Below are 12,216 nucleotides of genomic sequence, written 5' to 3' on the forward strand. Positions count from 1 at the left end.
GCCAGGAAAATAATCTTTCCTTGAATTGATAAATGATTATATTGTCTGCTCGGTGGACGGACAGATCAAATAATTGTAATATTGATTCTGTTACAGTTAATTCTAAGAGCTAATCTAAATATTTATTATTAATCATAACCAGTTATAATTAGTCATAAATATTTCCCTTTTGAGCTGATTTACTACACCACATATGCTGCAGAGCTTCTTTCCCACTAAGAGAAAGTTGGTTAATGCAATGTTAAGAGCAAAGATTGCCCACATCAAGGATATTTTAACTTATGAAATGAAATCTTATTTGCAATGCAGACAAAGCCTTTTTTAGTGTGTTAGAAGTACTAGGCACAGCAAGTCTTGTTAGAGTTTAAATGCACAGCCTGCTTACTTTAGCCCTTCTATGAGCACTAATGCTGTGTTAGAGCTTCTGAGCAAATGAAGAGAAAGCAAGCCCACATATGCTGCAAATGTTCTTTCCCACTAAGAGAAAGTTGGTTTTTACAATATTAAGAATAAAACGTGTGCACATGAAGGAAGTTTTAAACTTATGAAATGAAATATTATTTGCAATGCAGAAAGAGTCTTTTCACTGTGTTAGAAGTTCAAGACACAGCAAGTCATGTTAGGGCTTCAATGCAGAGTCTGCTTAGTTTAGGTCTTCTATGACCACTAATGCTGAGTTAGTGCTTCTTAGCAATTGAAGAGAAAGCTAGCCCACGTATGCTGCAAAGCTTCCTTCCCAGTGAGAGAAAGTTGGTTTATGCAATGTTAAGAGCAAAGCTTGACCACATGTAGGATATTTTTAACTTCTTAAAATTAATGAGCCTTTTCACTGTGTTAGAAGTTCTAAATACAGCAAGTCATGTTAGGACCTAAATGCACAGCCTGCTTAATTTAGCGCTTCTATGAGCACTAATGCTGTGTTAGAGCTTCTGAGCAAATGAAGAGAAAGCAAGCCCACATATGCTGCAAAACTTCTTTCCCAGTGAGAGAAAGTTTTTTTATGCAATGTTAAGGGCAAAACTTGACCACATAAAGGATGCTTTAAACTTATGAAATGAAATATTATTTGCAATGCAGAAAGAGTCTTTTCACTGTGTTAGAATTTCTAGACACAGCAAGTCATGTTAGGGCTTCATTGCACGGCCTGCTTAGTTTAGGGCTTCAATGAGTCAAAATCTAATACTGTGCTATAGCTAAGAAAGCCCACATATGCAGCTAAGCTTCTTTCCCAGTGAGAGAAAGTTGGTAAATGCAATGTTAAGAGCAAAGCTTGACCATATGCAGGATGTTTTAAACTTATGAAATGAAACATTATTTGCAATGGAGAACGAGTCTTTTCACTGTGTTAGAAGTTCTAGACACAGCAAGTCATGTTAGAGCTTCAATGCACAGCCTGCTTTCTTTAGCGCTTCTGTGAGCACTAATACTGTGTTAGTGCTTCTGAGCAAATGAAGAGAAAGCAAGCCCACATATGCTGCAAAGCTTCTTTCCCAGTGAGAGAAAGTTGGTTTAAGCAATGTTAAGAGCAAAGCTTGCCCACATGTAGGACGTTTTAAACTTATGAAATGAAATATTATTTGCAATGCAGGTAGAGTCTTTTCACTGTGTTAGAATTTCTAGCCAAAGCAAGTCATGTTAGAGCTTCAACGTACAGCCTGCTTAGTTTAGGACTTCAATGAGCTTTAATGCTGTGTTAGAGCGCCTGAGCAAATGAAGAGAAAGAAATCCCACATATTCTGCAAAGTTTCTTTCCCAGTGAGAGAAAGTTGGTTTATGCAATGTTAAGAGCAAAGCTTACTCACATCTATCCCAGTGAGAGAAAGCTGGTTTATGCAATATTAATATTTAAGCTTGCCCACATGAAGGAAGTTTTAAAATTATGAAATTAATTCTTATTTCCGATGCAGAATGACCCTTTTCAATGTGTTAGAAGTTCTAGACACAGCAAGTCAGGTTAGAGTTTCAATGCAGAGCCTGCTTAGTTTAGCGCTTCTATGAGCACTAATGCTTTGTTAGTGCTTCTGAGCAAATGAAGAGAAAGCAATCCCATATATGCTGCAAAGGTTCTTTCCCACTAATAGAAAGTTGTTTTTTGCAATATTAAGATTAAAGCTTGCCCACAATGAAAGATATTAATAACTTATGAAATGAAATCTTATTTGCAATGCAGAAAGCCTTTTTTTTAGTGTGTTACAAGTTCTAGACACAGCAAGTCATGTTAGACCTTAAATGCACAGCCTGCTTAGTTTAGCGCTTACATGAGCACTAATCTGTGTTAGTGCTTCTGAGCAAATGAAGAGAAAGCAGGCCCACATATGTTGCAAAGCTTCTTTCCCACTAAGACAATGTTGGTTTATGCAATGTTAAGAGCAAAGCTTTCCCACATGAAGGATATTTTTAACTTATGAAATGAAATCTTATTTGCAATGCAGAATTAGCCATTTCACTGTGTTAGAAGTTCTAGACACAGCAAGTCATGTTAGAGCTTCAATGCAGAGTCTGCTTAGTTTAGCGCTTCTATAAGCACTAATGCTGTTTTAATGCTTCTGAGCAAATATAAAAAAAACTATGGAAGCCCATTTCCATCACGTAAGAAAAAAAATTATGACATACTAAAGAGTCAAGAGATAAAAAGTTGAAATTATGACTAAATCGAAATTATGACTTTAAAAGTCATAATTACGAAATAAATTTTAAATTATTACTTACTGTCAAAATTCTGACACCTAAGTGTTAATTACGAGATGAAAAGTCAAAATTATTACTTAAAAAGTCTAAATTATGACTAATAAAGTCTAAATTATGACTTTAAAAGTTAAAATTATGAATTGCTGACACAACACAGGTGGTCCAATGAATTGTGAACACATTAAGGAGTATTTTAATTGTGTTTTTACTAATGATGAAATTCTTGCCTTATTAGCGGAATGACATGGAATAGCTTTGAGCAAACGCACTCTTGAACGGATTTTAAGCAAGAACCAGTTTTGGTGCAGAAAGAACAAAACGGATGTGGCTGAGGTGGCAGCTTTCATTGAACAGCAACTTCAAACCTCTAGCCAATGCATGCACCAAAAATGGATGCACCAAAAATGTTGGTTGAATTGTATTGTAACTGATATGGAAACAGTGCGAGTTCTGCTCCGGCTTTTAGATGGTAAAGGGGTTAATTTGAGGTCATGATATCGACTGAGGCGGAGTGTATCATAGCCGTGGTCCTAACTTTGTGTGGCACGCAGATGGCTATGACAAGCTGAAGCCATTTGGAATCGGAGTAAGCGGATGTATAGATGGATTTTCCAGGAGCATAATATGGCTTGATGCATACAAGACCAACAATGATCCAAGACTTGTTGCTGGATACGTCATGGACGCAGCAATTAAAGCGGGGGGTGTCCTGCTAGAGCAGGGGTAGCCAAGTTCGGTCCTAGAGAGCCACAGTCCTGCAGAGTTCAGCTCCAACCCTAATCAAACACACCTGAACAAGCTAATCAATGTCTTCAGGATTACAAAGGCTATAGGCAGGTGAATTTTGTTTTCAGGGTTGGAGCTGAACTCTGCAGGACTGCGACTCTCTAGGACCGAACTTGCCTACCCCTGTGCTAGAGTAAGGCTAGACTTAAGAAACGAAAATTTTCATTTGGCTGAGATGTAAAGATTTTTTACTTTTTCTGAGGATCGAGCATGAAACAGACCATGTTACTTTTGGCCCAAGCTCTGGAAACCAGTGCATCGAAAGATGGTGGCTCACTCTGCGAAGTGAATGTGTCCAATTTTGGATAGACCTCCTTGATAAGCTGAGAGAGGATGGGCACTTCGCAGACACTTTTTTTGGACAAATACTTGGTCCAGTTCTGTTTCCTTAACAAAATCCAGGTGAGCTGTCATTTATCTCAACTGCCTTTGTTGCCTATGCATTAACGTCTTTTAATCCATACCTATAGAGGACTTTGAATTCACCAATTTTATATGGATTCAGTAGGCTTAATAATGTCTAAATTTATGTTGGGATACTGTATTCAAAATTATTTGGCAGGCATTAAAAGTTACAAAAGTGTTCTTAATATGTTAACTGATGTTTATTGATTGTATACATAAAAACTGTGGTTAAGAATTATTGTTGGAGTCATGAGATTATTATTTGGTGTATATGTATATTTTCTTTATATATATTTGTTGATATAGTTGTATATGAATTTGGGATGACTTATGAATGTATTTACTGTATTTTGTTATAGATTTGAGCTATATATGTGTATTTGTTTAAAAAATTTTCGTGATGGGGTATTACGGTAATACATGTTTTAATGAGCGCAGGTGTTGCTTGGTAGCACATGGCACTGAGGAAGGGTTAATACCCGAAAACGTTCTGCACTTGCACTTTTGCACTTCATTCTACATATTTTTGTGACCCCTGAAAAATAAATGGAATAAGCTTTTTAGCTGCATTTGGAGGAGTGCGGATCTCTTTCATCTTTGTATATTTTGGATCTAGGCACCATATGTTTTTGTCTACTGGATTTTTGGATGTGTGTTTGCCGCTACTGCCTTTTTGTGGATAATATGTTAACTGAAAAAAGGAATACCGTAGGTGGTTTAAACCAACAGTAATTTACCAATTTTGTTCCATGAATTATGAGAACTGAAAAAAATTAGCTGATTAACACGAGAAAAGCTGGCAAGAGCTAAAAAACATTATTTAATTTAATCTGAATGGAGTAAGACTCTAAGATTTTGTCCACACAGGGCTTCACAACACACACACACACACACGTTTGTTTCTGTGAATTGTGGGGACTTTCCATAGACTTCTATTACTTTTATACTGACCAAATAATATTTTGTTTGCAGGCCGGTCCCCACAATATCAAAAATGTCAGGTTTTACTGTCCTTGTCCCCTTGTCCTTTGGTCCCCACAATGTAACATAAACAAGTACACACACACACAAACCTGATAATTTTCAATACATTTTATTAGATTTATTTAACTGTAGCATAGACCTGGTGTTTAAGGGCAAAATTAACTGTAGTTATTATAAATTAAAATAGGTGAGATTAAATTTTTTTTCAATTGCTAACAAGCATTGTTCAATACTGAAGCCACATTTTCAAAACTGTTCACACATTCAGCGATACAGAAGTCTATGCGGACCATTGTGAATCATTTTTCATTGCTTTCAGACAAAATGCATGCAATGACCACATTTTTCAAAATCCACAAACACTTTTGTCATTCATACTCTAAAATCTGCAAAACACTATACATTTTCAACATTTTTCAAATGCTAACTGTTTTCAAAACTGATAAAAGCACATTCAAATCAAATCTGTCCATTTCTGCAGGAATTATACTGAAATATAAAATCTTAGCAGAATATTTATTATGAAATTGAATAATAATTATTCCAAACACAACTAACTGCAATTTCAGCTGGAAGCCAATCCAGATGTCCTATTTTTAGTCGTTTTTCAAAACTGTTCACACATTCAGCGATACAGAAGTCTATGCGGACCATTGTGAATCATTTTTCATTGCTTTCAGACAAAATGCATGCAATGACCACATTTTTCAAAATCCACAAACACTTTTGTCATTCATACTCTAAAATCTGCAAAACACTATACATTTTCAACATTTTTCAAATGCTAACTGTTTTCAAAACTGATAAAAGCACATTCAAATCAAATCTGTCCATTTCTGCAGGAATTATACTGAAATATAAAATCTTAGCAGAATATTTATTATGAAATTGAATAATAATTATTCCAAACACAACTAACTGCAATTTCAGCTGGAAGCCAATCCAGATGTCCTATTTTTAGTCGTCTTCTTCCTTTCTTTTTTTTTTTGGTTATCTTTTGATAAATGGATGTCTTCGGAATGATTTTGTTTGGAAAACGTGGATCAAGGAAGACACATTGGTGGGGGGAAAAAGAGTGTCAGAGAGAGGGAGGACTAGAACCCTCACAGTGCTGAACATCCACCCACCCATCTATTCCATACATTTTTCAAAGCACTTGTCCTGTGTAGGGTCATGAGGAGGCTGGAGCCTTTCCTGGGCCATAGGCAGGAAAACCCTCTGGACAGATGGCCACTCCATCACAGGGATGACAAACATGCACACATTCATATTCACACTCACTTACAGTCTCCAGTTCACCTATCCTGTATGTCTCTGGATTGTGGGAGAAGCCCAGAGGACACCAACATCAACATGGAGAGAACATACAAACTCCACACAGGAAGGCCTCCTGGAGCAGCTGGGACTCCAGTATTGCACATACTTCATTATACTAGACATGCTGTTGATGGGGATTTTGCCTTCCTTTTTTTTCAGTATTTTTTTACGATATCTATGACAATTTTTTCAATACTTTTAACAATTTTCCTAAACTCTTAACACAGTTAGCACAACATCCGTCTGTGTAGACTATACAATTAACACATTTCTTGTTGCTTTGACACAAAATGCATACAGTTAACACAAATTTAAAAAACATGAACGTCTTTCACACACAAGCTCAACCAAGAACAAAACAATGTCATATTACTGCCAAATTTTCAAATGCTTTCACACTGTATGTCAGAACAGATAACATCATGTTCTAAAACTAACTTTTAGGCTAAAGTCAAAGTGAACAGCTGTTCATATTGTGAATTGAAACAGATATGTCCCCTGTATTTTATTCCATTTCTAATGAGAAACAGCTGATTGAAGTTATACAAATATATAAATTACAGCTGATTCCCATCTAGGAAACACACTCAGGTGTTGAGGTTCTTTCAATCGCATGACCATATGATATAGGGTAGAGTGGCGGAAAACGCCCCCCTTAAGGACTGTGTAATTTTTTGTAAAACAAATGTTAAACGTGTTCCGAAAATTATCAGTTTTAGTGACACTGACATAAATTATAAAACAAGTATGAAAAATGTCCAGAGTTTTCATGTTATTAGATTTTTAACAAAAATTAAATTTGTACCAAGGGGGCATGGGTGGGGTAAAATGCCCCCCAGTCTGATATTTGTCACAATATGGGGAGACATCTGGAAAAGGTCTATGTAATTTTGTTTTAGTATAATGGATTCGATGGATAATCTTAAATTGAATAAGGCAATGCCTAGAGTCGACAGAGCATGTATGAATATTCTCTAGTGCATCAGCCCAGGATTCTGAACATATCTCCTCCCCCAATTCTTGCTCCCACTGCAATTTTAAACTCTCTGTAGAAGGTAAGTTCTTTGACAACAATGAGTTGTACAGTAAAGATATCAGATGACTGACCCCACCTCCAAGCCCCAAGAGATCATCCAAACTAGCAGGAGTAGCCTCATTAAGACAGGGTATGTGCTTTCTTACGTAATCCCTAATCTGCAAATATCTAAAAAAGTTACTTGCATGCAAACCATATTGGTCTAAAGGAGGCAAAAGTGCCATCTATGAATAGATTTCCAATAGTCTGAAGACCTAAGTCCCTCCATTTTGTAAAAGCAGCATCCATAGTAGAAGGGATAAATGAAGGGTTCCCACTGATTGGTAAAAGGAAAGACAATGGCTTTATTGCAATTTTTGACTGGATCTGCTTCCAAATACGAAGTGTACTATGAATTATACAGTTATGGTTATATACTGACTTGTCTATCTTTATAGGAGACAGTATGACTGCACCAATATCATATGGTCTACGTAGCTCTCTTTCCATTTGGATCCAAGTTGAGTGTGCTACAGTATGGTCTAGCCACATTATGATGGTCTGAAGAGCACAAGCATAGTAGTAAAGGGCAAAATTTGGAAGTGCCATTCCACCAACAGCTTTAGATTTACAAAGGTGTGCTTTATTTATTCTATGGGCTTTGTAATCCCACAAAAAGGGTATAATAATGGAATCTAGTTTAAAAAAATATTTGGTAAAATATTGGGATGTTTTTAAAAAGATAAAGAATTTGTGGGAGAAAGATCATTTTAATAATATTAACCTATTAAAGAAATAGGCAGGGATCTCAAGAACTGAATATTATTTTGCAGTTTAGTCACTAGAGGGGGGGAAATTAGCTTTAAATAATGACTGAAAATCTTTTGTGACCTCAATTCCTAAATATGTAAGTTTATATTGCGTTATTTTAAATGGGAAGGTTTGGAGAGCGGAAATATCTCTGACCTTTATAGGCATTAATTCACTCTTAGACCAGTTGACCCTGTAACTTGAAAATGTACTGTAATGACAGACCGTTTCTAAGATTATTGAAATTGTAGACTGAGGTTTAGTGATATATAACAGGATATCATCAGCTTATAATGATATTTTGCTTACTGTATTCTTTAAGCAAATTTTCTATATCCATGTATGTTGGGCTTAGAGCGAATAGACTGTGCAAGGGGCTCAAGGGCCAGGGCGAAGAGTAGAGGGGATAGTGAGCAGCCCTGTCTAGAACCTCTATATAGACAGAAAGGAGGAGAAAGAATTCTATTAGTAAGAATCCTTGCACATGGCTTATGATAGAGAATTCTTATCCACTTTTCAAAATTATTGCCAATTTCAAATTTTCTTAGGGCTGCGAAAAGATAAGACCATTCTAACTGGTCAAAAGCTTTCTCTGCATCAAGAGAAACAATGACCAGATCATCTATGTGTGTGTTTTGAAAGTAAATTATATAAAAAAAAAACCTGTCTGATCGGGATGAATAAGTTTGTCCATTACAGAACTAAGTCTAATAGATAAAGCCTTAGCCAGGATTTTTTGGTCACATGGCAAAAGTGATATTGGCCCTGTGGATTAAAAATTCTCCACATATCAAACAGATTAGAGTTATTACAATATTCTTTCAGAAAAATACTCGAATTTGAAGGAGGAGCTCTGCGAGAAGATGAACAATCTAAATATGGATCCAAAACTAAATTTAGATCACCCCCAACAAGTAAATTAGTATGCAAAATATCAGGGATCTGAGCAAAAACATGTTTATAAAATGAGGGCGAGTCCGTATTAGGTCCATAAATATTTACCAATGTTATGGGTAGGGAGTACAGTTCTCCAACTATTATTAAGTACCTGCCCTCTTTATCCGCAATAATTGACTTATGAATAAACGGTGTGCCTTTTCTGAAGAGAATGGCCACTCCCCTTGACCTAACTGCGCATGTAGCATGGTACATTTGACCAATCCACCTACACCTTAGCTTAATATATTTTTATTTAGGTGCGTTTCTTGAAGAAAAATTAGATCACTTGATAGTGATTTTAAATGTGCCAGCACCTTACCCCTTTTGACTGGTTGATTCAGTCCTTTAACATTCCAAGTGACCACAGTAAATTGTCTCCCCTTCTCAGATTGCATTAGCATAGCGCAGGTACATACCCAGCTACTGCATATACCATTGTGTGAAATAATTGGACCGAGAATATGAAAGTCCCAACATTACCCACCCCTTAACATACCCGATGTCTTGCCTATACCGAGAACCCTTCAGAGTAAGGCGCGTTTGAATGAAGGAAAAAAATAAAAAATAACAAGCTTTAAAACACTTTTTTTTTAATTAGATCATTTTACATCACGCTTGTCAACGTAGCCCATAGTTGCAATAAGAAATTATCTTGAATTTATCTTGTGGTTATTTTGGGAAAAACAGTGGGGGGTTTTCCTCCACATCTCTACAGTAAAAGAGGACCTCTTTGGGCTGATCTTGTGTGGAAAAGTGCACTCCTGCATAAATGTGAGATTTTAAAAGATCTGTACCAAAGACTGGTGCCAGAGAAAGGGGACAGGTGGGAGACCACTTGCCAATATATGTGATCACATGGAACAATGTGGCATTCCACCATTCCCTTGCAGTCAGAGACTGGTTTGACACCCATTCGAGAATGATGTCTCTTTTCCTGGCCCCTTACTCCCCTTTCCTCAACCCCATTGAGGAGTTTTTCTGAGCCTGGAGATGGAAGGTTTGTGACCATCGTCCACAGGGCCAAATGTCCCTCCAGGGTGCAATGGATGCTGCATGCCAAGACATCACAGCTGAACAATACCAGGAAGGATAAGGCATACCAAAAGATTCTTCCCAAGATGCCTTGCCAGAGAAGATATCAGGTGTAATATGGATGAGAACATGTGGCCAAACACATATTAGATGACTTTTTTTGTTTTTGTATCTTTTGCATTTTCACATAATAAATGACAGCTATATTGCATATTTTCTTTGTTGTTTTTCTAATGTTGCAAATAAAGCCTTTACTGCAGCAATTCTGTCTCTTTCTGCAGCAAAATAAACAAAATACATGCATTTACTAAACCCAACAAAACAAAAATGTAGAGAGGCTTCAAAAGAAACTGTAGTGTAAAACACAATCAATGGACTGACAGTAAGCCTATGTTATTTTATTTTTACAGGTTTTTTTTTTTTCAATTGCTAACAAGCGTTGTGCAAGATGATTACAGATTACAGTTTTTTTCAACTGCTTACACACAAAATCTTTACTTCACACAATTTCTGAAACTTGACACTCAAACAGCAGAACTACTAACCACTAATTCTCTGCCTTTGACTCAGTTTTCAATTTCATAAAACACTTTTTGCAAAACACAACACCCAATTCTCTATGTAACACACAAAAATCTAACAGGAATTAATATTATGGCAAAGGTGTTTGCAAATGTTTGCTTTTGAGATGTGTTTGTGATATTTTGAATGCAGTGCTTCATTTTGCAAGAGATGTGAGGCATTTTGTGTGTGCAATTCTTGGATTTGTGTGTAAAGTAAAAAAAAAAAAAAAAAGAGGCAAAGTTTTAAAAATGTGTGTAAGCGGTTGAAAAAAACTGTAAATGTCACTAAATTTTGTCTGTCACTTCCCCAAGTGTCCACCAGATGTCACCTATAGTCTAACATGGAATTGTAACTTGGCACACCTATTATTAACGTCCTAGCTCAATTAGTGTATTTTTAATGTTATAAATCATATTTGTGACCTTGGAGCACAAAACCATTCATAAGGGTAAATTTTTTGAAATTGAGATTTATAAATAATAAATATATAAATAAATAAATAAACTCTCCATTGATGTATGGCTTGTTAGGACATGACAATATTTGGCCGAGATACAACTATTTGAAAATCTGGAATCTGAGGGTGCAAAAAAATCGAAATATTGAGAAAATCGCCTTTAAAGTTGTCCAAATGAAGTTCTACTAATCTACTAATCAAAAATGAAGTTTTGATATATTTGTAAATTTGAGGAAATAATGTAAAATATCTTAAAATTCTCTTCGTTGCACATTTTCTGTGATTTGATTACCTGGTTCCATGATTCGTGCTCTGTGTGATTCTCCTGCTACACACAAAGCTTTCCAGACATCTACTAACTCTGTTTCAAACATGTTTCCTTACAGGAAGAGCTTGATGAGATTGTCTTAGCTTGGAACAATCACAGAATACGGCCCGTCCACAACTCATGGTCACCACAAGGCCGACCATCCATCATGTACGCAGTGTCTCATCTATATGGAGCCACAGACCACCAGCATCCAGTGCATCTGGAGAAGGTTCAATTCTGTTTAGAAGAGTGTGTTTTCAAGGACTTTCCATGTGAGGAAGACATTTTTAGCACGTGTTGATCTTATGTCGGAGCATGATTTGAACCTTACAAACAATGTATTTGCAGCAGTGGACTTGTACATAACACGTAGGGAGCTAATTAACAGTGAGTTGGAACCTCATAACTGAAAAATGTGTTGCTGAAGACTTAACATTTGAGATTCGTATTCTATGGGTCAGTAGTGAAGACAAACAGGATATGTTTTAACAAGGGAATGGTTTAATTGTCCCAAAATAACATATTCCAAAATTGTATTTGAAAAAAAAACCTAAAAAAAACAAAAAAAACAGGAACTTTGGAATTGTGAACATATAAAACACAGCTTGCTTTGACATGAATTATGTTGTTTAAGCTTAACTTCAGTTCCTTCCCAAATAGTAAGTCTAAGTGTACTAGGCTACATCCATGACCCATTTGTTGCTCTCTATCGTTTTGTTAATTTCATGGCGAAACTCTGGGTAGTTATCATAATTCACAGGCAGCTCCAGCTTACAGTCACATGTGTGTGCAATGGTTCGTCTCTGTAAGCCTTTCAATTGTGTGAAGCTAACAGTGATGTCCTTTACCAGGAACAAATCTGACCCGGTGCAAACCCGAAGGAAGAGGTGTTGTTAATCTGATTCTCTA

The 12,216-nt window shown here is 36.3% G+C and overlaps 1 pseudogene; it reads left to right on the plus strand.

Annotated features, from left to right (window-relative positions):
• Nucleotides 1-2,853: 2,853 nt before the first annotated feature.
• Nucleotides 2,854-11,717, plus strand: LOC107746589 (uncharacterized; annotated as a pseudogene).
• The last annotated feature ends 499 nt before the right edge of the window (nt 11,718-12,216 follow it).

This window comes from Sinocyclocheilus rhinocerous, unplaced genomic scaffold (assembly GCF_001515625.1).
Source record: "Sinocyclocheilus rhinocerous isolate Xijiao unplaced genomic scaffold, SAMN03320098_v1.1 scaffold1973, whole genome shotgun sequence".
In the NCBI taxonomy this organism is placed as follows: Eukaryota; Metazoa; Chordata; class Actinopteri; order Cypriniformes; family Cyprinidae; genus Sinocyclocheilus; species Sinocyclocheilus rhinocerous.